General features: G+C 45.7%; 1 long non-coding RNA gene across 2 annotated transcripts; it reads left to right on the top strand.

Moving 5' to 3' along the window:
* Positions 1-896: 896 nt before the first annotated feature.
* On the top strand, positions 897-26,147 carry LOC137521218 (uncharacterized). 2 transcript variants are annotated; one of them, XR_011022076.1, is made up of 5 exons: positions 897-1,153; positions 3,473-3,566; positions 7,289-7,381; positions 19,347-19,431; positions 25,195-26,147. It is a non-coding gene; the product is annotated as an uncharacterized lncRNA (long non-coding RNA). The 2 variants fall into 2 exon arrangements; XR_011022077.1 differs by lacking the exon at positions 25,195-26,147 and adding an exon at positions 20,410-20,489.
* Positions 26,148-26,440: the final 293 nt, after the last annotated feature.

The raw sequence follows: 26,440 nt of genomic DNA, 5'->3' as shown, positions 1-26,440 counted from the left end.
GCAAAAGGACTGTGAAGGCGGAGCTTAAAACGGACTGGGGCGGGGCCTTATCGCGACCAAATGAGGGGCGGGAAAGCTTTTTGATTTGGAGGCCGGTGTAGTGAAAAATTTTGCTACCCATCATATTTTGCAACTTGCCATAGAGGACAGTGTATGGCTGTGCAGGCGTGGCTCCTCTCTGTTAACACGCCTGTAATTTTTTGCAACCACAGATCCCATTGAGCTAGAAGGGGGATTGTTCCCTCCAGGGGGGGTTATTAGTTGGGCAAGAGGGGGGATTGTTCCCTCAGGGGGGGGGGGGTTATTAGTTGAGGAAGAGGGGGGATTGTTCCCTCCAGGGGAGGTTATTAGTTGAGCAAGAGGGGGGATTGTTCCCTCCAGGGGGGGTTATTAGTTGAGCAAGGGGGGGGGGATTGTTCCCGGGGGGGGGGGGGGGGTTATTAGTTGAGCAAGAGGGGGGATTGTTCCCTCCAGGGGGGGTTATTAGTTGAGCAAGAGGGGGGATTGTTCCCTCCAGGGGGGGTTATTAGTTGAGCAAGAGGGGAGGGTTCTGTGTGAGAATAGGGTTTGGTTGGGTTGCATTTTCTGATACAGATAGGTTAAAGTCAATGGTTAGGTTGCATTTTCTGATAGCTATACCTATAAATAAATGCAACCGGTTGCAAAATCTGATAAAGTTGCAAAAAATTTCACCACACCGGGCTTTGTAGCGGCAGCAGGGGAACATTCTGACCAATGTCTGGCTGCTCAGGACAAAGTCTGGACCTGGAAATGACTGATCACCTATTTATGCTACGAAAAGGAATTTACATCAGTTTTTTTTTTTTTCAGTAATAACAGCCCAGGATGAGCGTCAAACCGCCAGAAACTGATTTCTGCTCTCAGAAATCTAATTCTATGCCATCTATTTTACCTTCACAGTGTCATTTCTACTAGAGGCCGCTAGGGGGAGCTCCGGGATGTAGCCGTCTCTACTATCAGGACAGCCGGTCTCTATGACTGCTTGTTCCTGGAGCCGGTGTATGTCGGGGCTGACTGAGAGCTCCTAGCTGTCGGGGATACGGAGAGAGGGTCGCACGTCTGTCTCAGCCGCTGCTCTGTCTGCGAGGAGGACGCGTGCCAGGATGACGTCATAGCTGCTACTGTGACGCAGGTGGGCCTCACGTGTACCGCTGAGGATGGCACCTGCAGTGACACGTGACCACTGCTCCATCTGCTATTGCTGTGCCATGCTAGTGGATGGAGGGGAGGCATTATGTGCAACAGGGAAAGATGAGGGAGTGCGCCGTGCTGTATATACTGCTGCACGTGCATCATGCAGTTATGTATTCAGGCGTGCACATGCCTACCCACACTCCTATTTTGATTGGCCAATTTTACCACTGCCATGTGGTATGTGACTCTGAGCTTACTTGCATAATCTGTTTTTAGCATTCAAAGTCTGTTGGCCCTCATGTTACATGGAGGCGGTAAAAGTGGCTTGTGATTGGCGAATCAATTTTGGATGTGTGTATGCACCGAAGGTGGCCACTAACTGTCCTATTTGTAGTGGAAAAATTGTTAGCGATCAGAAATTCTGATCGGATTGGTTGTAAATAATCTGTTGATGGGCACATTTGATTACAACTATAAAAAAAAAAAATCAATTGTCCGATTGGATGTTTGTCAAATCAAAATTTGGCGTTTCTTGTTGGTTGTGATAGGAAGCAAAGTTTGGTCTGTTGATGGTGTAGTGAACAATTTTTTTTTCCAAATAGAATTTATTGATCGCTCAAATGATTTTTCACTAGAAATTGGATTGTTAGTGGCCACCTTTTAGTTACTTTTCCCCTCCCTCTACTTTAATGTGATGTACTCAGGGCCCAACTGTTTAGAGTACTCTGGCCTGCCCCTTAGATGCGGCTGCTTCTCCCCTACCTATTATTGCCTAGTAGGAGGCTCCACCCCCATCTCTAGGCATTACTTCCTTCTTTCTGGCAGCATGATTATAATTAGAGCAAAGCTGCTGCAGCCATCATCTTGTTAGCTAAAGCTAGGCATTAAAACACTGGTCTGCCCCTCAGTATGTCACTGCTGCTGCCCTCTTTAATGCTACTGGTGCTGTATGTATGTCCCTGTGTCTGCACACTGGCCCCAATGTCCCAAGCCCTTTGCCCTTCAGCTTACCTCCTTGGTATGTCCTAGAAGCAGAGCAGTGCTTTTCAGCGCTGCTACCTTTGGGCGCAGCCAGCGCCGCCATAGACTGTAATGGGAATCAGTCTATAGCGGCGCTCAGTGAGGAAGGTCGGCTCCGTCAGAAGACGGAGCCGAAGTTGCTTAAAAAACACAATAATTCGGCCTCCAGCAATCGCTGGAAGCCGAATTATTTCATTCCCCCACTATCCATGGCGGCCTGGAGGGGGAATAGTAATTAAAATGCCCCGGACTTGTGCAGAAGCAGGACCAGCCATATAACAGCTGGATCCTGCGCCCAAGTGTACCAGCGCCAAATTCACATGTACGCCCTAGAAGATTGTAAGTGTATCATGCTAGCGACACGTTAGTCATGTGCAATAGAACTTGCAGTGTCTGAAACAGCTGATTATCAGCTGGTTTTGGAGACATGCGCATTTGCCCTATAATTTTGCGCTGCCCTGCCAGCAAGCCACAATGGAAGCTGCATAAAGGACTGCACCATTCCTTGTTTGGAGTGCAGCATTCTCCATACATAGTGCTCTATTGCTTGCTGTGGCACTGAAGTAAAGGTGCAGTCCGTACAGAGAATGCGCAGCGCGTACGCAGAAAGGAGCTGTCCGTCTGCAGAATTCTGCAATCCGTACAGAGAATGGTGCATACCTTTAGACAGCTTAAGGTGTGGTTTCCAGGCAGGGCAGCACAAAATGTAGGGCAAATGCTCATGTTCCTGAAATCAGCTGATAATCGGCTATTTCAGAGACTGAAAGTTCTTTTGCGAATGTGCAGGAGTAACATGGAGCAAGCGTGATGTCACAATATGTTATCAAAAGAACAGGGCGACAGTGCCGATCCTTTGCTTTTGATTCCATTGATGATCCTGGGAGCGGCTGGATCGATCGAGGCACATGGCAACTGTAAGGTGGTTGAGCGCACCAGTTGTTATACTCACTGTGACACAATATGGTTGTTATGACATTTAGGAGAAGCCAACTATCTAGGGCATACAGACACACCAGCAGTCTGAGTCGGCACATAGCTTCTGCAGCCCCCACCTCATCCACTGCAACTTAGGGTGCATACACACATGCTATTTTGATTGGCAGATCACTGTCCAATTTTACTACCTCCATGTAGTAGGAAGGTCAACAGATTGTGGATTGTATGAACAGATTGTGCAGGTAAGCTCTTAAACCACATGGAAGTAGTAAAATTGGCCAATCAAAATTACATGTGTGTGTACCAGGCTTTAGCATGGACATTAACTGCTTTTTGAACTCACCACCTATCATTTGCCCAGGTCTGGATGAAGAAAGAGGAGCCTGTGGTGACCAGTCCCAGCGCAGTGGTGGCCTTCGACAGCTTGACCATGACGCCTGGTGAGGGATCGCTTGGTAAGTATGGTGCACTGCTTTTTGCACACTGCCACTTCTCATTGGATGGATTGTTATTTATTTATTTATTTTTGTTCAGTCACTGTGGGCCTGATTTGCAAAACTTGGCGAGCATTGTTAAAGGATACCATAACCGAAGGGTTGTGGTAAAAATGATTGCAGCACTGTGTAGGTAGTAATCAGCACATGCCTGCTCATCCTCCTGCCCCCCTCCATCTGCTGCCGTTCTCACTCTATACATGCCGGTGTGCGGCGACTTTACTGAACTTTGCCCCGGACATACTGCACCCTGTGTGCGCAGTATGTCCTTCCCCCTTCACTTCTGGCCGGCGCATAGTGCGAGGCTCAGAAGCATGCTGACCCCTCTGTGCTGCATTTTACCGAACGTCACATGCTAATCATGCTGCAATCATTTTTACCACAACCCTTTGGTTGTGGTATCCTTTAACCTGCTGGGCGGTCTGGACGAGCTCAGCTCGTCCAGTACCGCCGGAGCCTGCCGCTCAGGCCCTGCTGGGCCGATTTGGCTCAAATAAAAAGCAGCACACGCAGCCGGCACTTTGCCAGCCGCGTGTGCTGCCTGATCGCCGCCGCTCTGCGGCGATCCGCCGCGAGCAGCGGCGAAAGAGGGCCCCCCTAGCCGCCTGAGCCCAGCGTAGCCGGAACAAAAAGTTCCGGCCAGCGCTAAGGGCTGGATCGGAGGCGGCTGACGTCAGGACGTCGGCTGACGTCGATGACGTCACTCCGCTCGTCGCTATGGCGACGATGTAAGCAAAACAAGGAAGGCCGCTCATTGCGGCCTTCCTTGTTTATTCTGGGCGCCGGAGGCGATCGGAAGATCGCCTCCGGAGCGCCCTCTAGTGGGCTTTCATGCAGCCAACTTTCAGTTGGCTGCATGAAATAGTTTTTTTTTTTATTAAAAAAAAACCCTCCCGCAGCCTGCCTGGCGATCTTAATAGAACGCCAGGCAGGTTAATGGGAGAACAAATCATTTGTACTAACTTTTATTCATATTGTAAATATTGCTGCAAATGCTCAGGCCTCCATCTTTGCCGCATTGATGGGATTGTGACCTAAAGCACAGATACTTGCCTATAAAGAGGGAAGTCTATGGATCCTGCAGAGGTTTCCCATGTCCTCCTCCAGACCTTCCCCGTTGCCCAGTACTCTCTTGAAGTCCAGGTCTGCGCTCCCCTCTGAGCAGTAGCACCTTGTTTAAAGGTAACCTTAAGTCAAAAATAAAAGATGAGTTTTACTCACCTGGGGCTTCCCTCAGCCCTCTGCAGCTGATCGGTACCCACGTAGAGTCGCTCTGATGCTCCTGGACCCGCCGGTGGCTAATTGCGGTTTCGCTGTCACCAGCCGTCAGGCTGGGAACGCGAGTGATTTTTCGTGTTCCCAGCTACAATAGCACCCCCTATACTGCTATTGCGGCAAGGAAGGTTGCTATTGTAGCTGGGAATGACGGCGAAACCGGAAGTAGCCGCCGGCGGGTCCAGGAGCATCAGAGCGACTCTACGTGGGTACCGATCAGCTGCAGGGGGCTGAGGGAAGCCCCAGGTGAGTAAAACTCTTATTTTTGACTTAAGGTTTTAAGGACCGGGGCTGTTCTTTGAGATCTGCACTGCGTGGGCTCTCCAGCCCGCAGCGCAGATCATGAGCAAGGCAGGGCAATCAGACCCCCCCCCCTTTTTTCCCCCACTAGGGGGATGACCTGCTGGGGGGGTCTGATCGCCACCACTCCGTGTGGCCGAGCGCGGGGGGCTCTTCAAAGCCCCCTCCACAGCGTTTTCTGCGCTCTCTCCTTCCCCCTTCCCTCCCTCTCCCTCAATGTAGGATAGGCTTCAGCCTATCAAATGACGGCGATCCCCGGCCAATCGGAGGCAGCAGCGCCGTATTGATGTAAACAGCGGGGATTTCTTCCCCCGCGTGTTTACATTAGGCGTGTGAGCCGCGACCGGCGGCTCGCACACTGTTCACGGAGACAGTCTACGTGAACTGACATGGAAAGGCCGCTCGAACGAGCGGCCGTTTCCATATAATACCCACTTAAACCCGCCGCCGCCTATCGGCGTTAGGTGGTCCTTAAGTGGTTAAGGGACCCAGCAGAAAACCTCATAGGGAAATTCTGCTAACGTGATTGGGTGGACAGCACCCTCTTGAACTGCTAGGTTTCAGATGTAGTAAACTACCCTCCTTCTGTAATTTGAAACCACTATAATATAGTAACTGAATCAGGAGGCTCTACATGTGCTTATCAAATATATGCAATACAAAACCGCTTGATATCCCCTATTAAAACTCCAATTAAAACCATAAAGACAGGAGGGGAGCACTCCATCACACTTTACCACTTATCAGCATCAGGTCATGCTCAATAGTGGTCACTCAGCCTATGCAAACCACATTGGCCACCGATATGGTTGATAATACGTGGACCCACCACCTCACTTGGTTAAAGACTATCAATTGGGATTTATTTAGTATTTAAAAGTGTACAGAAAAAGGGTAGTCCTAGGTAAGCCAGACATCAAAGTTTATATCACACAGAGTTCAGGCCCAGATTTACCTCACAGGAGCTACTGCGAGGGACATGCTGGGAGCTTGGGGCTGGACGAAGCCCCGGGTAAGTAGCATTTATTTTGCTTTATAATTGCCTGATAACTCCTTTAAAGGATACCCGAACTGACATGTGACATGATGAGATACACATGTGTATGTACGTTGCCTAGCACACAAATAACTATGCTGTGTTCCTTTTTTTGTTTCTCTGCCTGAAGGAGTTAAATATCAGGTATGTAAGTGGCTGACTGAGTCCTGACTCAGACAGGAAGTGACTACAGTGTGACCCTCACTGATAAGAAATTCCAACTATCAAACACTTTCTTAGCAGAAAATGGCTTCTGAGAGCAAGTAAGAGATAAAAAGAGGAATTTTCTTATCAGTGAGAGTCACACTGTAGTCACTTCCTGTTTGAGTCAGGACTGAGTCAGCCACTTACATACCTGATATTTAACTCTTTGAGACAGAGAAAGAAAAAAAGGAACACAGCACAGTTATTTGTGTGCTAGGCATACACATGGCTATCTCATCATGTCACATGTCAGTTCAGGTATCCTAGTTTAAAGCATATAGTATACGGCCTTAGGCCCCAGATTCAGCCAGGCCTCTTAAAGAGACACTGAAGTGAAACAAATTTGTAGTATAATGAATTGGTTGTGTAGTATGGATAATTACTAGAACATTCGAAGCAAAAAAAATATTCTCATATTTTTATTTTCAGTTTTATAGTGTTTTTATAACATTGTATCATTCTCAGTTTATTGTATCATTTGCAGTTTATACACTACTCAGCATTCTAAATGGTTTTACAGAGCAGCCCAGCAAACTTTTGACCTGGCTTCTGGCAGAGAAAAATAAAATAGTGACTGACACTTGAGATAACAAGCTTCAGAAGAGGAGCTCTCTGCGACTTTGAAAGTTGTGGAGCTCAGTGGCTTTTTTGCATAGATAACAGGAGTTTCTTAACTCTTCCTGTACTGGAAACAATATTAGACACATATCTCTGATCCTAATGTTTTATTTCTTAGCTGTACTACACATAAAAATCATTTTTTTTCTCGCTTCAGTGTCTCTAAGTATATTTCTATACAGTTATGTCAGAAACTGAGAAACTGAAATTTCTTTACATAGTGCACTTACCTGGTTTTGTTGTCCACAAGGGATATTGCGGCCCGAAACTGGCTTCTAACTTACACCAGCAGTGAACGTGTGGCCAAACTAGTTGACTTTGGAATGGCATGTGACATTTACAGGTAAGAATCTAAAGTCTGTGAGTATTACACTGTGGTACCATCCTGATTCATAACTATTACCACTAGGGCTTGTAAACACAAGTATGAAACAGGTGCATACTCATACATGGAGGGAAGTGTGGGCCTGAAGAGGACCCTGGTCAGCGGTGGGGTTGAGGATGACATGGGAAGCCTCTGGGGCAATTTCTAGTTGCTAAAAAGGTAATCTGTAGATAAGATAAAAATATCTCTTTTGTAAAAAGATATGGAGGCTGCCATATTTATTTACTTTTAAAACAAAACCAGTAGGCTGGCAGTCTTCCTGGTCCCGTGTCTTTAATATTTTAGCCATAGACGCTGAACAAGCATGCAGCAGATCAGGTACTCTGACTCAGGTTTTTACTGGATTAGCCATATGCTTGTTCCAGAGTTTTGACTCAAGATACTACGTATGCCAGAAGAGCAACAGGACTGCCAGGCAAGTGGCATTGTTTACAGAGAAATAAATTTGGCAGCCCCCATATCACTCTCACCTCTGTTTCCATTTAAGAGAAAAGCTAATTAAATAACTGCCTTTCTTTTTGTATTGTACCATGTAACCTTTTATAATGCTCTGTCTGGAGTATTTTTTTCCATCTCGCTGTCCCTCTCAGAAAATGCATAAGGGCTCGTTTCCACCATAGCGAATCCGCATGCGGCGACGAGATGCGGATTCGCTTGTTACACTGAAGTGGCCGGGACTGTTTCCACATATGCGGCATGCGGGAGCGATTTGGCGGCGGGCCAAATCTGCACGACGGGACCCACAGAATTCGCCTGCGTCGGGAATCCGTGCGAATCGCCGCTAATGTATTTAATAGTAAAAACGCATGCGTTTGTTACATGCGTTTTTACCCGCGATTTCGCGTGCGATTTCGCACCCTTTTCAATGTTATTTTGCCTTGGCAGTGTCATGGTTAATTTCGCATGGCACCCTGCCATGCGAAATCGCACGCGAAATCGCGGGTAAAAACGCATGCGGAAACGCATCCGCATGCGTTTTTACAAGCGTCGGAATGCCGGCGAAATCGCGTCGCAACAGTGGAAACGGGCCCTTAGATGTTTCTTTTTTTTCCCCTTTAGAGCAAGTCACTCTTGAAAGTGAGTGCCTGTTAAAGCGGACCCAAACCAAACATTTTTTTTTTTAATTAAAAATATTTAGTTGCACCACTCTGACACATACGATAAACACTCCTTCAAACCTATGAGCATTTCAGTGCATGCTTTTCACCCTTCTCTTTTTTCATAACTAGGATTATACTGGGGGCAGCCATTCGCAATTCCTCCATTGCCGGACACCACCTACTCCACCAGTTTGCCGTTTTTTTTCTCGGCAATTTGAAAGGAAGGAAGGGAGGGGTTCCTCCAATACATGTAAAATATTTTATATTTGTCATCATGCAGCTGAAGAAATGCTGCTATTTATTATTATAATTTAGAAAATAGATTTTATTTCTGAAATCTTATATTTTTAATTTGGGTCCACTTTAAGTGGATGCCACCTGAAGCCTTTGTAGAAGGAATATTTACCTCCAAGACCGACTCCTGGTAACCAACACACTGATGTCATCTATTCACTACCAAACAGGGCCGGTTCTAGTTCCAATGGGGCCCCAGGGCAAAAGTAACTTGGGGGGGCCCTTGACCCCTCCCCCCCCTCCCCGTCTCCATCAGACTGGCCAGCTGTGCTCCCCCCCCACCCCCCACCCCTCCAGTATAGATGGCCAGGAGTGTTCCCCAGGATTAGGTAACCCAGAATAGCTAGATGTGCCCCCATGATTGGGTAGCTCTCCAGTATAGATAGATGTGCCCCATAAATAGGTAGCCTCCCCCCTCCAGTAGAGTTAGCCAGATGTGTCCCCATCCACACATGATTAGGTAGCTCACCCTTCCCCCAATATAGATAGATGTGCCCCCCAGGATTAGGTAGCCCCCCCTCCCAGAATAGATAGCTAGATGTGCCCTCATGATTAGTTAGTCCCCCCAGTGTAGATACCTAGATGTGCCCCCATACATAGGTAGCCCCACTTCAATAGAGGTATCCAGATGTGCCCCTCACATGATTAGGTAGCCCCCCCCATCAAGATAGCTAGAGGTGTCCCCTGGATTGAGTTGCCTCCTCCTCATATGCAGTGTGGTGGGCATTGCAACAAAAGGACCAGGATACTACTCACCTATCAGCGTTGTCGGGAAGTCTAGAAAGGTTTCTCCACTTACACAGTCACGGCGTCTCTTCTCTGAATCCTCCAGTGGTGCAGTACTGAGAGGCGCCACTAGATGGTAGCAGAGAGGAGACGCTGTGACTGAAAGAAGTGGAGAAGGCTTTCTGGACTTCCCAACGACGCTGACAGATGAGTAGTACCCTCAGGGATCCTTCTGTTGCTCTGCCCACTGCACAGCACATTGGGCGGACAGCATTCGGGGAGCTCCTGCCTGCTGCTGGCTACCCTCCTTTACACGCACAACTTATGCCGCATATCTGCGGCTGACCAAGATCCACTTGCCTGGGGGGCCCTTATGGACTCTGGGGGCAATTGCCCCTCTTGCCTGTATTGTAGTGCCGGCCCTGACTACTAACACTACTTTTTCTAAACACAGTTATAACTAGGACTTTGACTGTCTGCCATTAAGTGGTTAGGATTTTCTGCCATCACCTGTGACATATCAGATCATAGTGAAAGTTGCTAAGAGGTGTGTGTGTGTGTGTGTGTGTGTATTAGTATTAGTGGTTGTTAAATGAAGGTGCATTCAGCATCCTCACTAGAAGGGATATTTTTCCTTAACTCCAGGATAACCCAGGTTTATACAAAAGGAACATGTGACCGCAGTGCCACAACCTTTGGAATTTTTAAAGACAGTCTTTAAAAAATCCAGTCCACATTAACGGTTTCGCTTATGCTATACCCTGTGGATTCTCAAAGATCACTGGAGATGCCCAATACTGGAGATACTTACCTAAGAAGAGGTGAGCCTCTGGATTCTCCAGAAACTTCCCTCATTTTCTTTGAGACCACCACAGTTGCAGGGACCCTCTGAAAGTTTGTGGCTGCGCTCATCTTTGGGTACGAGCACAGCTGTCCTGCTCATACATGGTGGGGAGCGGGCTCCACTTTAAGCAAGGAAAAAAAAGGTCAGGTTTGCTTTACATAATATTAGTCTTTAGGCCATAAAAGTATAGTTAAGACTTCCAATCTGTTACAGATTCTTTGGAGTGCTGCTGTGGGAGTTCTTCTCATTAGGATATATGCCGTACCCATGCAAAATCAACCAAGAGGTGCTGGAATTTGTAACGAGTGGTGGACGTATCGATTTCCCCCCCCCCCCCTAAAAGACTCCCCAGGACTAGTGTAAGTGTTTCTGCAAGTCGAAGGGCCTGTAAGAGCCTCTCTGACTGATGTGATTATAAATAGTGCAACACAGTGCTCCTCCTTTCGTTGTTTTGTTACTGACCTGAATGGAACCCAACAATGCCAAAACTGTCTGGAAGGGTTTCAGTGCTTCATTGCTATCAGCAGACCAGCACGAGGCAATGGACTGTAAAAGGGGCAATAGCTGTTTCTAAAGTGTCCTGAACTCTGGATGACTTTTTTTTTAACTACTTTCGGACCGAGCGAGTGCGAATGTACGTCGGTCAGGGGGTGCTGCGGTCCTGACAGGACGTAAACTCTACGTCCCATTGACCGCGCGCCCCTGCCCGTCTCCGCCGCTCGCTCCGCTCTGCCCCCGCCGCTCGTTGCTGCCCTGCCGCCTCTATGACGGCAGAGCACTGTGAGCCGGGCAGGAGCCGTTTTCATTGGCTCCTGGCCCTGTCATTCATGTAAGCCGCTCTCATTGGCTTACATGGAGTGACAGGGTCAGGAGCCAATGAAAGCGGCTCCTGACCGGCGCACAGCGCTCTGCCGTCATAGCGACGGCAGAGAGAGCAGCCTGCGGCGGGGACAGAGCGGCGTGTTCGTCGGGAGCGGCGGATCATTGCGGCGATTCGTCGGGAAGCGGCGATTTACGGGACCAGCACCCTCTGGTCCTTAAGGGGGCAGAGGGTGCTGGTCCAGAAAGGGTTAAATAAACCTAAAGTCACATAAAAAACGCAAGTTCGATATTTACCTCAGTAGGGGGAAAGCTCTAGATCATGGGTGCCCACACCTTTTCGGCTTGCGAGCTACTTTAAAATGTATACAATAAAACTCATGCGCCTATGCATAAAAATAAATGCACCATTTATTCCATCACATAAATAAATATACTTTGCATATACAATATGTATTGCCAACTTCGTTTCCCAGGTCCAGACCTAGACGCGAAAAGTCTCAGGAATAGCTACCTAGACTACTCTGCTAGCTAGTAACATATGCATGCATATATCTAAAAGTCAATAAAAATCAATAAAAATGGGTGGAAAGTATTGTCTAATTTCGTTGCTCGTCAAACCTACAAAATTGTTCCACACCGCAATTAAAAAAACTTGATGAAAAAATATAGTAAACTGTTCCCAAGTCTATATTTCCACAATGATGATCCACCACGTATATGGGTAAGCGTATTCACATATAGTCCTCCGCTACCGTAGTAGCTGACTCACGGTTTTTAGTGTTGATCAGTGCTGATATTGACCAAGCTCTTCAAAGAGAGGAGGGGGGGGGGCGAAGAGGATCCACACTCCTTTAGGTCTCTTTAGGTAACGGATCCACTTGAGTCCCGGCCGGCGACTCACTGCAGGATCCCTTAGTTACAGGCTTCACACAGACTTCCGGATCAAAGAGTCTTACAACACACGGAGTCCGGGGGTGACGTCACCACACTCGTAAGCCAATAGCCAACGCGTTTCGGTAGGATCCGCCTACCTTCTTCAGGGCGTGTTCCTATTGACTGTGTGTCCTCTTATGCTGTGTATCTCCGCCCACCTCACTCCGTGATGGTCCTACTGTGTCTCTTGTCGGCAAATTGATTAAAATGCATACATTTCAATATCAGAGTTTAATCCCAGTGGAACTCCACTGTTCATAGTGTAAATCCACTCAGTCTCTTTCCGTGACATCTTGTCAATATAATTGCCACCCCTCCAATCTTTCTCCACCTGCTGTATAGCGTAAAATCTAAAGGTTTCAAGGCTTTTCCAATGCAGTTCCTTGAAATGTTTGCTAAGTGGTTGTTTTACATTCCCACTTTTAATGTTATTTTTATGCTCTCCTATCCTGGAGAGAAGCTTCCTCTTTGTCCTGCCGATATACTGCTTCTTACAGCCACATTCTATGATATATATCACTCCGGTGCTGTTACAATTCAAGTCTCCCTTTACATGAAATTGTTCATGTGTCACATGTGACTCAAACTTCTGTATTGGTGCATGGTATTTTGTGTATCTACAAGGAACACAAAATCCACATCTTTTAAAAGAGCCATTCTTTTTTCCATTCCTCTTTCTCGGTGGTTCATTTACGGTAGGAGCAATTATATTCCTAATATTATTAGCTTTATTAAAAATATATTTTGGTTTTTCCATCAGAATTCCACTAAGTGTCTTGTCATTCTGGAGAATTTCCCAGTGTCTATCCACAATCCTTTTTATATCGTTGGATTGCTGGTTGAACTGCATCTTAATGCTAGGTAACGAATATGTATTACTGCCCACTTTAGAATTTAATAAATCTTCTCGGCTGTATTCTCTTACTATATCTGCCGTTTGTTCCAATTTGGCTCTATCATACTTTTTCTCCACAAATCTTTCTTTTAACAGGATTGACTGTTCATTATAATCCTCAATCTCAGTACAATTACGTCTAATACGCATAAATTGACCCTTTGGGATGTTTGTAAGCCATTTTAACATATGGCAGCTGTCAAAATAAATAAAGCTGTTAGTATCAACTTTTTTAAAATAGGTTTTAGTTTTTATCTGCCCTCCTATCTATAAAAATATTCAGATCTAGAAAATTTACTGTACTACTACTGTACTCACATGTAAATTCAAGGTTATATTCATTTTTAATATTCAACCATCCCAAAAAGTCTTAAGTTTTTCCTCTCCTCCTCTCCAGATAAACATAGGATCATCTATAAAACGCCTCCAGAGGACGAGGTCCGCTCCGCCCCCCCCCCCCCCCCCCGGCCCTCTAACATCAATTTCTCCCAATAAGCCGTTCCAAAAATGAACCACCGATAAAGAGGAATGGAAAAAAGAATAGCTCTTTTAAAAGATGTGGATTTTGTGTTCCTTGTAGATACACAAAATACCATGCACCAATACAGAAGTTTGAGTCACATGTGACACATGAACAATTTCATGTAAAGGGAGACTTGAATTGTAACAGCACCGGAGTGATATATATCATAGAATGTGGCTGTAAGAAGCAGTATATCGGCAGGACAAAGAGGAAGCTTCTCTCCAGGATAGGAGAGCATATAAATAACATTAAAAGTGGGAATGTAAAACAACCACTTAGCAAACATTTCAAGGAACTGCATGGGAAAAGCCTTGAAACCTTTAGATTTTACGCTATACAGCAGGTGGAGAAAGATTGGAGGGGTGGCAATTATATTGACAAGATGTCACGGAAAGAGACTGAGTGGATTTACACTATGAACAACACAATTAGAAGGAGGCACTCCAAAGGCGTATAAACAGTTGTTTATTCCACAGGTGACTAACACTGTGGCGGGCCAGGCTGTCAGTCCTGGATGAGTGACTGCTTTAGCATCTGCTTGTTTACACTATGAACAGTGGAGTTCCACTGGGATTAAACTCCGATACTGAAATTTATGCATTTTAATCAATTTGCCGACGAGGCACAGTAGGACCATCACGGAGAGAGGTGGGCGGAGATACACAGCATAAGAGGACACACAGCCAATAGGAACACGCCCTGAAGAAGGTAGGCGGATCCTACCGAAACGCGTTGGCTATTGGCTTAAAGAGAATCTGTATTGTTAAAATCGCACAAAAGTAAACATACCAGTGGGTTAGGGGACATCTCCTATTACCCTCTGTCACAATTTCGCCGCTCCTCGCCGCATTAAAAGTGGTTAAAAACAGTTTTAAAAAGTTTGTTTATAAACAAAATGGCCACCAAAACAGGAAGTAGGTTGATGTACAGTATGTCCACACATAGAAAATACATCCATACACAAGCAGGCTGTATACACCCTTACTTTTAAATCTCGAGATCATTTGTGTGTTTCTTTCCCCCTGCAGCTATCTTCCACTGAAGTGCGTAAAAAAGTGGGATCAGCGCATCACCAGGCCGCCACCGATTGGCCTCAACTCAGAGATGCGCTGAGCCCCCCCAGAGACTGCAAACGCACCTTGAACCAAACAGAAGCTCTGCATATACACCAAAAGCAAAACTGTTAAGTGGGAGCAGCTGGCCGGAAATAAATTAAAACATAGTAAAGAGCTGAGCAGCGCTACTTAAAAACAGATGAATGCTTACCTGCAAAAGTGTGCAAGCCCCACTAATGGGATAAAATACACACTGAGCACACACATGACCTGTCTACCGCTTGGAGGATGTTGGTTTCCTCTAACAGCTTGCATGCAACTTGTTAGGTACTCGTCCCTCCCACTGTCGTAGAAGTCTTTCCTCCATGGGAGGGGACCTAACACTAACTAAATTATACCTATGCATATGCATAGCCTGGGCGCGCTACCAAGTAAAATTGAAAATTGCGTAAAAAAGTGGGATCAGCGCATCACCAGGCCGCCACCGATTGGCCTCAACTCAGAGATGCGCTGAGCCCCCCCAGAGACTGCAAACGCACCTTGAACCAAACAGAAGCTCTGCATATACACCAAAAGCAAAACTGTTAAGTGGGAGCAGCTGGCCGGAAATAAATTAAAACATAGTAAAGAGCTGAGCAGCGCTACTTAAAAACAGATGAATGCTTACCTGCAAAAGTGTGCAAGCCCCACTAATGGGATAAAATACACACTGAGCACACACATGACCTGTCTACCGCTTGGAGGATGTTGGTTTCCTCTAACAGCTTGCATGCAACTTGTTAGGTACTCGTCCCTCCCACTGTCGTAGAAGTCTTTCCTCCATGGGAGGGGACCTAACACTAACTAAATTATACCTATGCATATGCATAGCCTGGGCGCGCTACCAAGTAAAATTGAAAATTGCGTAAAAAAGTGGGATCAGCGCATCACCAGGCCGCCACCGATTGGCCTCAACTCAGAGATGCGCTGAGCCCCCCCAGAGACTGCAAACGCACCTTGAACCAAACAGAAGCTCTGCATATACACCAAAAGCAAAACTGTTAAGTGGGAGCAGCTGGCCGGAAATAAATTAAAACATAGTAAAGAGCTGAGCAGCGCTACTTAAAAACAGATGAATGCTTACCTGCAAAAGTGTGCAAGCCCCACTAATGGGATAAAATACACACTGAGCACACACATGACCTGTCTACCGCTTGGAGGATGTTGGTTTCCTCTAACAGCTTGCATGCAACTTGTTAGGTACTCGTCCCTCCCACTGTCGTAGAAGTCTTTCCTCCATGGGAGGGGACCTAACACTAACTAAATTATACCTATGCATATGCATAGCCTGGGCGCGCTACCAAGTAAAATTGAAAATTGCGTAAAAAAGTGGAAATTGCACAATTTTCAATTTTACTTGGTAGCGCGTCCAGGCTATGCATATGCATAGGTATAATTTAGTTAGTGTTAGGTCCCCTCCCATGGAGGAAAGACTTCTACGACAGTGGGAGGGACGAGTACCTAACAAGTTGCATGCAAGCTGTTAGAGGAAACCATCTTCCACTGAAGTGTCAGGCTGTTTCTTCCTGCAGAGTGCAGACAGCTCTGCCTGTATGTAATTCCTCGGTATGTGAAAGCCCAGCCAGCTCAGAGGAGGATTTATCCAGCTTGTAAAAGATAAGAGAGAAGAGAGAAGCTGCCCTAATCTAAATAATACACAGGCAGTGTGCAGAGAGGGGCCTGGAGGGGGAGATTCATCACAGAACCACAACACTGAAGAACTTGGCAGCCTTCCAGACACAGGCCGACAAGTCTGACAAGAGAGAAACAAGTTGATTTATTACAGAGATGGTGATAGTAGAACGTGCTGCAGTAAGCCAGAACACATTAGAATAGCTTTTGGAACTTGTAGGATGATAAAAAACAGGATGCAATTTTTGTTACGGAGTCTCTTTAAAGGGATACTGTAGGGGGGTTGGGGAAAATGAGTTGAACTTACCCGGGGCTTCTAATGGTCCCCCGCAGACATCCTGTACCCACGCAGCCACTCCCCAATGCTCCGGCCCCGCCTCCGGTTCACTTCTGGAATTTCAGACTTTAAAGTCTGAAAACCACTGCGCCTGCGTTGTCGTTTCCTCGCTCCCACTGATGTCACTAGGAGCGTACTGCGCAGACACAGACCATGCTGGGCATGCGCAGTGCGCTCCTGGTGACATCAGCACGAGAGAGGACACGGCCGTGCAGGCGCAGTGGTTTTCTGACTTTAAAGTCAGAAATTCCAGAAGTGAACCGGAGGCGGGGCCGGAACATTGGGGAGTGGCTGCGTGGGCACAGGATGCCTGCGGGGGACCATTAGAGGCCCCAGGTAAGTTCAACTCATTTTCCCCCAACCCCCCTACAGTATCCCTTTAAGAGTGTGGTGACGTCACCCCCGGACTCCGTGTGTTGTAAGACTCTTTGATCCGGAAGTCTGTGTGAAGCCTGTAACGGAGGGATCCTGCAGTGAGTCGCCGGCCGGGACTCAAGCGGATCCGTTACCTAAAGAGACCTAAAGGAGTGTGGATCCTCTTCGCCCCCCCCTCCTCTCTTTGAAGAGCTTGGTCAATATCAGCACTGATCAACACTAAAAACCGTGAGTCAGCTACTACGGTAGCGGAGGACTATATGTGAATACGCTTACCCATATACGTGGTGGATCATCATTGTGGAAATATAGACTTGGGAACAGTTTACTATATTTTTTTCATCAAGTTTTTTAATTGCGGTGTGGAACAATTTTGTAGGTTTGACGAGCAACGAAATTAGACAATACTTTCCACCCATTTTTATTGATTTTTATTGACTTTTAGATATATGCATGCATATGTTACTAGCTAGCAGAGTAGTCTAGGTAGCTATTCCTGAGACTTTTCGCGTCTAGGTCTGGACCTGGGAAACGAAGTTGGCAATACATATTGTATATGCAAAGTATATTTATTTATGTAATGGAATAAATGGTGCATTTATTTTTATGCATAGGCGCATGAGTTTTATTGTATATGTTTTTAGTATATAGTGACGGACTCTATATTGACTTACTGCTGCCAAATATATTAATCAATTATAAGCGCTACAACCTTCCCAATAATAATTCATTCAATCTACTTTAAAATTTGCAGAGTCCAGGAGATTTACTAACATTTAGGTATCTAGGTATAGGTGCTTTCAGTATAGATAGCTAGGTATAGTGTAGTTAGGTGCCTTCATTATATATAGCTAGGTGTAGGGGCCTTCTGTATAGGTAGTCAGGTACAGCATGGTAAGGTGTAGGGGCCTTCTGTATAGGTAGCCAGGTACAGCATGGTTGGGTGTCGGTGCCTTCAGTATATATAGCTAGGTGTAGTGGCCTTCTGTATAGGTAGCCAGGTACAGCATGGCTGGGTGTAGGTGCCTTCAGTATATATAACTAGGTGTAGAGGCCTTCTGTATAGGTAGCCAGGTACAGCATGGTTAGGTGTAGGTGCCTTCAGTATATATAGCTAGGTGCAGGGGTCTGGGCCACTTGCCTCCCTCCAGTTCCAGCGGGGTGTCTGGGGCTTGTCCTGGTCTCCCCTTCTTCAGCCGCGGTTGGCTGGAGTGCAAATGGGCGGCTAAAGGAACGCTCGGGTGAAGGAGGTGGCAGGCAACGTGCGTGGATGCAGTGTGCCCAGCGCCGCCCCCAGCTATGACGTTGCGGCTTCCTCCACAGCCTTTCTCCTATTGGCTACCTCTCCTCTCTGCCTCTTCCGATTGACCGGCAGCAGCATCTGACAGCTGCCGACCTCAAAATTGAATGTGACGCAGCCAAATGGCCGCGATCTACCAAATGGGCAGTAGCGATCTACCGGTAGATCGCGATCGACCTATTGGGCACCCCTGCTCTAGATGGTTCTGAGGCGTTCCTGATCTTCCAAAGGCCCTCTGCTCCAGCGTTTCGGCTGTGCTCCCCTCCATGTACGCAGGTGCCTGTAGGCGTGTACGTAGGTGCAGGCTCACAGTACTTCCGGCGCCTATGCAGTATCACGGAGCCACTTATTCACAGCTTTTATCTTTGTGCATGCACAGGTTTGTGCTGCTGCACAGGCATGGCCGTCTATGTGCCCACACAATGTGCCCCCACTCGTACACTGAGGGGAGCGTGGCCATGCAGAGGGTCACAGCTGGCAGCAAAGGTGTCATAAACATCAGGATCCAGAGGCTTCTCCCCTACTGAGGTAAGTATATTTTTTTTATTTTTTTTAAGCTTTAGGTTTACTTTAAATAAAAAATATTTGTATGTTCTCCTCTGTAGCATGATTAGCTACTTACCTTTACATTGTCTCTGTCAGATCCCATTCCTCAGATATTGCCACTTCCTGTTTGTGTCATCTAAAGGGACCCATTAACGGTACAGTATTTTCCTTAGATATGATCCCAGAAAATCTAATGATCACAAGTAATCGGAGGGTAATTTATTGATTGATCCCATATACTGATTTATTAGGGTGCTTTCTCTCTTCAGATACGATTGTAAAATCAAACATTCATATGGACATGATGTTGATTTTCGCCACATACTGGGTGGTTTTCTGTACAATTTGATCTTTAAAAAATCTGATCGCATGATCACATCCGAGAAAAAATATTGTATGGTTAATGGGCACCTTTAGGTAGGAAGTTGGAATATCTCAGGAATCTAAGAGCAAGTAGTGGTGGCTAACTGACCTGCTTTCTGCACACGTGTTTTACATATAGAATAATGATGCAGTGTTGGCAGCACACACCTGATTACTGACTAAACTTCCATACCATACTGGAGTGGATCATCTACTGCACACAGGTAGGATATGTGACATTATTTGCCTTAATCAGTGAAACAGTGCAAAGAGCAAATGTAAAGGACAGGTACCCAACTAACTTTACCTTCCCCTGTGAATGTAAGATTTAAAGTATACCTGAGCCGAAACTTGGGTACACTTTCATTCCAGCGTAGGAGACTTGGGCGCAGCAGTGAGTAACTTCAGCGCCGTCAGAAGACGGCGCTGAAGTTACTTATAAAACACTATAATTCGGGCCTCCAGCAACTGCTGGAAGCTGAATTATTTCATTCCCCACCATCCATGGCGGCCTGGAGGGGGAGTAGTATTTAACATCGATGAGAATTTTACAGGAGCAGGAAAAGCCATATGGGCTGTATCCAGCGCCCAAGTCTCCTGCGCCAATTCCTCTCGTACGCTCGGGTACAAAATTGCATACTTAAGAAGAGGGAAGCCTCTGGATCCTAATCCTTCCCTCTGTGGGCCGAGCACAGACCTTTCTAAGTTCTCTGACAAAGGCTCGTCAGTAATCTGATCAGGGCTGCGCTCTTCTTGAGGCATGAGTGGCCACGCCTGTCTAAGCCGAACCCGCTCATGCACAAGCAGCTCCATGCTACTGTGCAGGTGTGGCCTTGCTTATGCTAGTAGAGTGCAGGCCCCGATCAGCTGGCGGATCAAAGGACAGCAAGGAAACCTCATTAGGATGCAGAGGATACCCTCTCCTTATGCAGTTTTTTTTTTTTTTTAATACATTTTGGCCCTGGGTTCTCCTCATTCTTTTATGTAAGATCTCAGGTGAACATTGGGGTACAGGCATCCTGCACTCATTAGACATTTAAAATATTAATTATAAAAACCTGTAGGCCACAAAAATAGGAAATACATAACAGGTATCTCCTAATTATCACTTCTTTTATCTGTACATAGATTTACATTTTTAAGAACATTTGACACAGGTTTGCTTTAAAGGTGCATTCATATGTACGTACTGTTGCCTGCAGGGAATGGGACTTGATCCCTCAGGCGACCGTTCAGGGATGAGTGCTGTACAGACACATGGATAGACCACAGTTTAGTGATGCATTCTGTTGCTATGGAAGAGGAGGCGGGACAATAGCATGGAACATGGCAGAATGGCTTCAAGCAGGAGTGGTAAGCAGAACAATGCAGGCGGCTGAGATTCTCAGCAGAGGCAACTATGACCAACCACCTCAGCTGAGAACTACGCTGAAATTTAAGAGCCTGCGCATATATATATATATATATATGTATGTATATGTATATATGTGTGTGTGTGTGTATATATATATATATATATATATATATATATATATATATATATATATATATATATATAGGAGATCTACCAACGTCTCAAATGCTAAGCACGCACCCCCCCCCGCGTAGGTTAGCCAGGTATATGTGCCTGCAGCATAGGTTACGTGCCCTCGGTATTAGGTTAGCCTGGTATATGGGCCCTTAGTATAGGTTAGCCAGGTATATGGGCCATCAGTGTAGGTAATCCAGGTATATGAGCCCTCAGTGTAGGTTAGCCAGGTATATGGGCCCTCAGTGTAGGTTAGCCAGGTATATGGGCCCTCAGTGTAGGTTAGCCAGGTATATGGGCCCCCAGTGTAGGTTAGCCAGGTATATGGGCCCCCAGTGTAGGTTAGCCAGGAATATGGGCCCCCAGTGTAGGCTAGCCAGGTATAGGGGCCCCCAGTGTAGGCTAGCCAGGTATAGGGGCCCCCAGTGTAGGCTAGCCAGGTATAGGGGCCCCCAGTGGAGGTTAGCCAGGTATAGGGGCCCTCAGTGTAGGTTAGCCAGGTATAGGGGCACTCAGTGTAGGTTAGCCAGGTATAGGGGCCTTCAGTGTAGGTTAGCCAGGTATAGGGGCACTCAGTGTAGGTTAGCCAGGTATAGGGGCCTTCAGTGTAGCTTAACCAGGTATATGTACCTGCAGCGTATGTTAGCCAGGGTCCTCTGGACTCCTGGAACCTCCGTCAGGACGCCGCTGGCCAATAAGAATGTCGGGGAGAAGACGGCAAGACGCGGCGAGGAGAGAGGCGGCGCAGCCGCTACGTCATGGCTGGGGGCGGTGCCGGGCATGTTACAAGCACGCACGTTGCAGGCTGCTCGGCGCCGCCCCCAGCCATGACGTAGCGGCCACGCCGCCTCTCTGCTCGCCGCGTCTTCCCTGCATTCTTATTGGCCAGCAGCTAAACATGATGAGCTGCTGGCCGCAAAATTTAATGAGACGCGGCCAAGAGGCCGCGATCTACCGAGAAGGCGGTCGCGATCTACCGGTAGATCGTGATCGACCTATTGGGCAGCCGTGCCTTACATCCTTTCGGCAGTAGCTCAATGTAGTACTCAAATTCCTAATTTGCAGCAAATTTTATCAAAATTTCCAACCTGCCTGACGGAATGTTTTTTTTCAATTTAACTTGAAAAAAAGTTATAAACTGATCTTCAGTGCAGTAGCAGGATTGCAGTAAGGCCAGCTTCAGACTGTATACAAGGGCTGCACCACACCACCAAAAATCAGGCCTTCGGGGATTCCCGTGTCAGTATGCGGTAATCCTCTTCTGGCCGAGATCCAAACAGGAAGTGATGCTTGTGGTCACTTCCTGTTATAGAGCTGCAACATCATAATGCAAACATTGTATCAAACCCTGTTTTGCCATAGACTTACATGACTTCCAGTCCGCCGCTGAGGTCGCGTGGTAATGTTTGTTTGTCTATGTGGTAGATTGGCTACTTCTGGCACACCACATACTGTATGAAATCACCCACAGGCTTTCATTAGCGTAGCGGTGAGATGTGGTAAAATGACCAATTGCACCGCACCAGTGTGAAAGGAACCTAAGGTTTTGGTCAAAACAATCATGTCTTTTGAAAACTGATCATTTCTATTGAACTGTATGCAGTCAGCTTCACTTTACTGGACACCGCTATATTAACCATTCCCTTGGCTTAGAGCAGGGATGTCAGACTTCAGTCCTCAATAGCTGAAGTCCTCACAGATTTTTTTTTATTTTTTTTTAAGCCATGACGATTTAGCAAATAGCCCTAAAAGTGCTTGTGCAATGATTTCCTATGACAGTGTTCACATTTTAGCGTTTCAGTTTCCTTGAAATCGGAAACGCTCTAAGTACCATTTTCTGAGCACTTTGGCTCAATGGAAGGTACAGGGAAATCACAAAATGCTTGAAAAAGTGCTTTTATTAATACATTGTATTTATTTCCGGCTACAAGAGTTCCTTTCCTGACTGATGTCAGGAAGTGAAAATCTTAACCGCTCAGCAAAAGCGCTTAGAAAAGAGCTCACAAAAGTGTTTTTCTAAGCGCAGGGAAAAACTCAAATACAACAGAAAAAGAGATTTCTGGGAGCAGCTCATCATAACAGTAAAACTCAACTTTTAACCACTTCAGCACCACAGGGTTTTTTGCTTAAAAACTAGAGCAATTTTCACATTTCAGCGCTCATCCCATTCATTCACCAATAACTTTATTGCTACTCATCAGATGTAAATGATCTATATCTTGTTTTTTTGCCACAAATTATGCTTTGTGAGGGTGATATTTGCTTTTAGTAATTATGTTATTATCTGTGCATTTTAAAGGGAAAAATGAGAAAAAAAAAGAAAAAATACACTATTTCTCCATTTCCATCCACTATAGTTTTCAAATAAACAATGTTACCATAGGTAAAACCCACACATTGTATTTGCTAATTTTGTCCTGGTTATCTCAACATTTAAATAATGTTCCTAGTACAATGTATGGCGATAATATATTAGTTTCTGGTTTGTGTTTTTTGTTTTTTTCATTGTACTCAGTAATTAAAAGCCCTTATCTTCATGATTAACAGTAATACACTCTAATGGCATACATATTTTAAAAGCTAAGTCCCTAGGGTAACTATGTATTCTCTTTTCAATGCTGTCACTTTTGTTTTGTTTTTTTACAAGTATATATTTAGGGGTATAGAGTACATGAAAATAAGTTTTATTGCTTTTCATTCAGTTTTCCGGTAAAAAAAATCACATGACTTAGCCCTCAGTTGTCAAACACAAAATCTATTCGCTCACTTGTCACGGTTAAAATGATACCCTATATACATAATCAGATAGCTTATTGGGCATACAGCACACTGTTTACCACAAGTACGCCTATCTACTCCCCTGAGCTTCAGATGAAGTTTTGTGGGGAGTAGATAAGCGTAGCAAGGGTTTCAAAGTGGTTAATAGCCTTCCTTAAAAAGTACTTCCATGCAGCAATAAAATTGTAGATACAGAGATATATATACTAATCAAGCACATGCAGTCAAATAGAGGTGCGGAGGATTGACTCATCCTCCGCACCTCTACAGAGTCTCTTTTAATATGTAGCCGTTCTCCCTGCTCCCTTTAGTCCCCCTATTGCTGCATTTATTTATGTATATTCTCATCTAAGCCTCCCCTTTTTAAATATCTTTTATGATTCGTAGTGTATTAGATTTTGCTTCACTATGAGATAAAAAAAATGTATTTTGATTCATGGTTTGTAGATATATGAACCTGAGAATTCAGCACATTATGGCTACTTGCCCCCTAATTGGCTTGTATTTACAGTTTTAGCTTATCACTATTGTCACCAGATGTCCTGACAACCACAAGTTATGTGTAGCCATCATGGTTCGGAGATGGGCATACCCATTATTGAACACTAGATAGAGTATCCCTCTATCCATGTATTTTTGCTTGCGCCCATTATGCATTTTACAATAGTATTGCCATGTTAGCAGTTCATGCACACGCTTGCATTTTTGGGCTGCAGTTGTGTCATGTGGACCTAAATTAAGTATGTGTACATTTTTACACATTCAGCGCTTGCGTAATTATGCGTTTATACTGTGCATGTGTAAATCTTTAAACAGTGCAGTGATGTCGGCGGATATGACGTTTTTGATCCAGATATAATAATGGGGTTATACCCGCCTGCCTTAACCCTCCGTAGAAGCGCGCTTAGCGGGAAACTGCAGTCAGCTACTAGTGCCCCACACCCACCCACCGCCTGCTCACCAGGACCGGTATGTGTATTTCAACTTGTTTAAACCACAGATGCTCACAACAATTGTTTATTGCTTTCGATATCCACTTAGAAATTCTGAAGATTGCAATGCCGACCTTCATATCTTTCCTCCATTAAATATGTGTGTGTGTGTGTGTGTGTGTGTGTGTGTGTGTGTGTGTGTGTGTGTGTGTGTGTGTGTGTGTGTGTGTGTGTGTGTGTGTGTGTGTGTGTGTGTGTGTGTGTATGCAAATAATATTATGACAAGCACACGCTGTACAAACAAATGTACGTACACATCATGCACACTGAGCGGGAGCCTGAATAGCGGGACACCGCAGAGAGGCTATTGGAGACGTGTCTGATGCTGGAGAGACTTGCCGCTATGACTCGCTACTCTATCCCTAAAGGGAGTCTGTAAGTTACCCAAGTGCGCGAGAGGCGCAGTGTGTATTCATCATTGGATTGACATGCTGCGCGATGTAGTTTTATGCTTTTATTAAAGGATTTTTTACTGGAACTGGATATGATCACTGATGCTCTGAGTGATACATATTAATGAATGTGAGATTGCCACCTGAATCACGGTGGTTTACATCTGGTGAGCCTTTTTGTCCTCTAGGGTAGTGGGGATCACGTGTGGACACAGTTATCACTCGCACCCGCACTGTGGAGTATTTGATCATTGAATGGTTATACAGTATCACACTATGTGGAGATGTTTTATATAGGTCTCAGGAGGAGCGCGCAGTGGAGTGCATAGCACCAGAAGGACATTGACTTTATTACAGGAGGAACCACAGCGCACTCATTGGACTTTATGTGACATTTTTGGTGATATTTATATTGTTTTGACTGATTTGTTTTTTAATTGCTCTAACGGAGTTGATCAGTAATTAGACAGCGCAGCAATTTTGAAAGTGATTAAAAATATACAGCAGATCAAGTGCTGAGCACAGCTCTGCCCACAGTATTACCTGCCAAAACTGCAATATTCTTTAGTGTTGAGAGTGGGTGGTCACCTTTCCTTCTCTGTGCCTGGCTGATATACATCAGACCTCTCACCATAGCTCCTGTCTCACAGCTGATCTGAGCTTACCATAAAATAACACTAGATGGCGCATGTATGCAGCACATGCTACTTAATGTTGGTCAATGAGAACTCTGACCCAGTTGGCTGTGTGACAGGAGTCATGATTATAGCTCCAATACACCGTATCAGCAAACCTAGAAGAGGAGATGAGGCTGCTCACTGTATTCACTACAGAAAAAAAACCTGCATTAAGTCTGAGGGGAAAGTAAAGAAGCAAAAAAACAAAAAAGACAACCCAGCAGTTCAGATAAACTGGAGAATGACCATTTATCAACAAGAAAAGTAATATTGATTTTTAACCTCCCTAGAGACAGAGACGCTAGAGGGCACCGCTCAGGCCCTACTGGGCAGATTTTGATAATTTTTTTTTTTTCAAACACGCAGCTAGCACTTTGCTAGATGCATGTTTGCTCCGATCGACGCCGAAGCGCCGCTACCCACCGCATAGTAGGCCCCCCGAGACCCCATGCACAGCCTGGCCAATCAGTGCCAGGCAGCGCTGGGGGGTGGATCGGGACTCCCTATGATGTCACGACGTCGATGACGTCATTCCGTGAGACTACTCCTCACGGCTTTGGGCCCCTAAAATGCCAGGGCAGTATAGGAACCCCACAAGTGACCCCATTTTAGAAAAAAAAGACACCCCAAGGTATTCCGTTAGGTGTATGACGAGTTCATAGAAGATTTTATTTTTTGTCAAAAGTTAGCAGAAATTGATTTTTTTTTTCATAAAGTGTCATTTTCCACTAACTTGTGACAAAAAAAATAAAAACTTCTATGAACTCACCATACTACTAACGGAATACCTTGGGGTGTCTTCTTTCTAAAATGGGGTTCACATGTGGGGTTCCTATACTGCCCTGGCATTTTAGGGGCCCTAAACC

This window comes from Hyperolius riggenbachi, chromosome 6, assembly GCF_040937935.1.
Source record: "Hyperolius riggenbachi isolate aHypRig1 chromosome 6, aHypRig1.pri, whole genome shotgun sequence".
Taxonomy (NCBI): domain Eukaryota; kingdom Metazoa; phylum Chordata; class Amphibia; order Anura; family Hyperoliidae; genus Hyperolius; species Hyperolius riggenbachi.
This window is presented reverse-complemented; position numbering and strand designations above follow the sequence as displayed.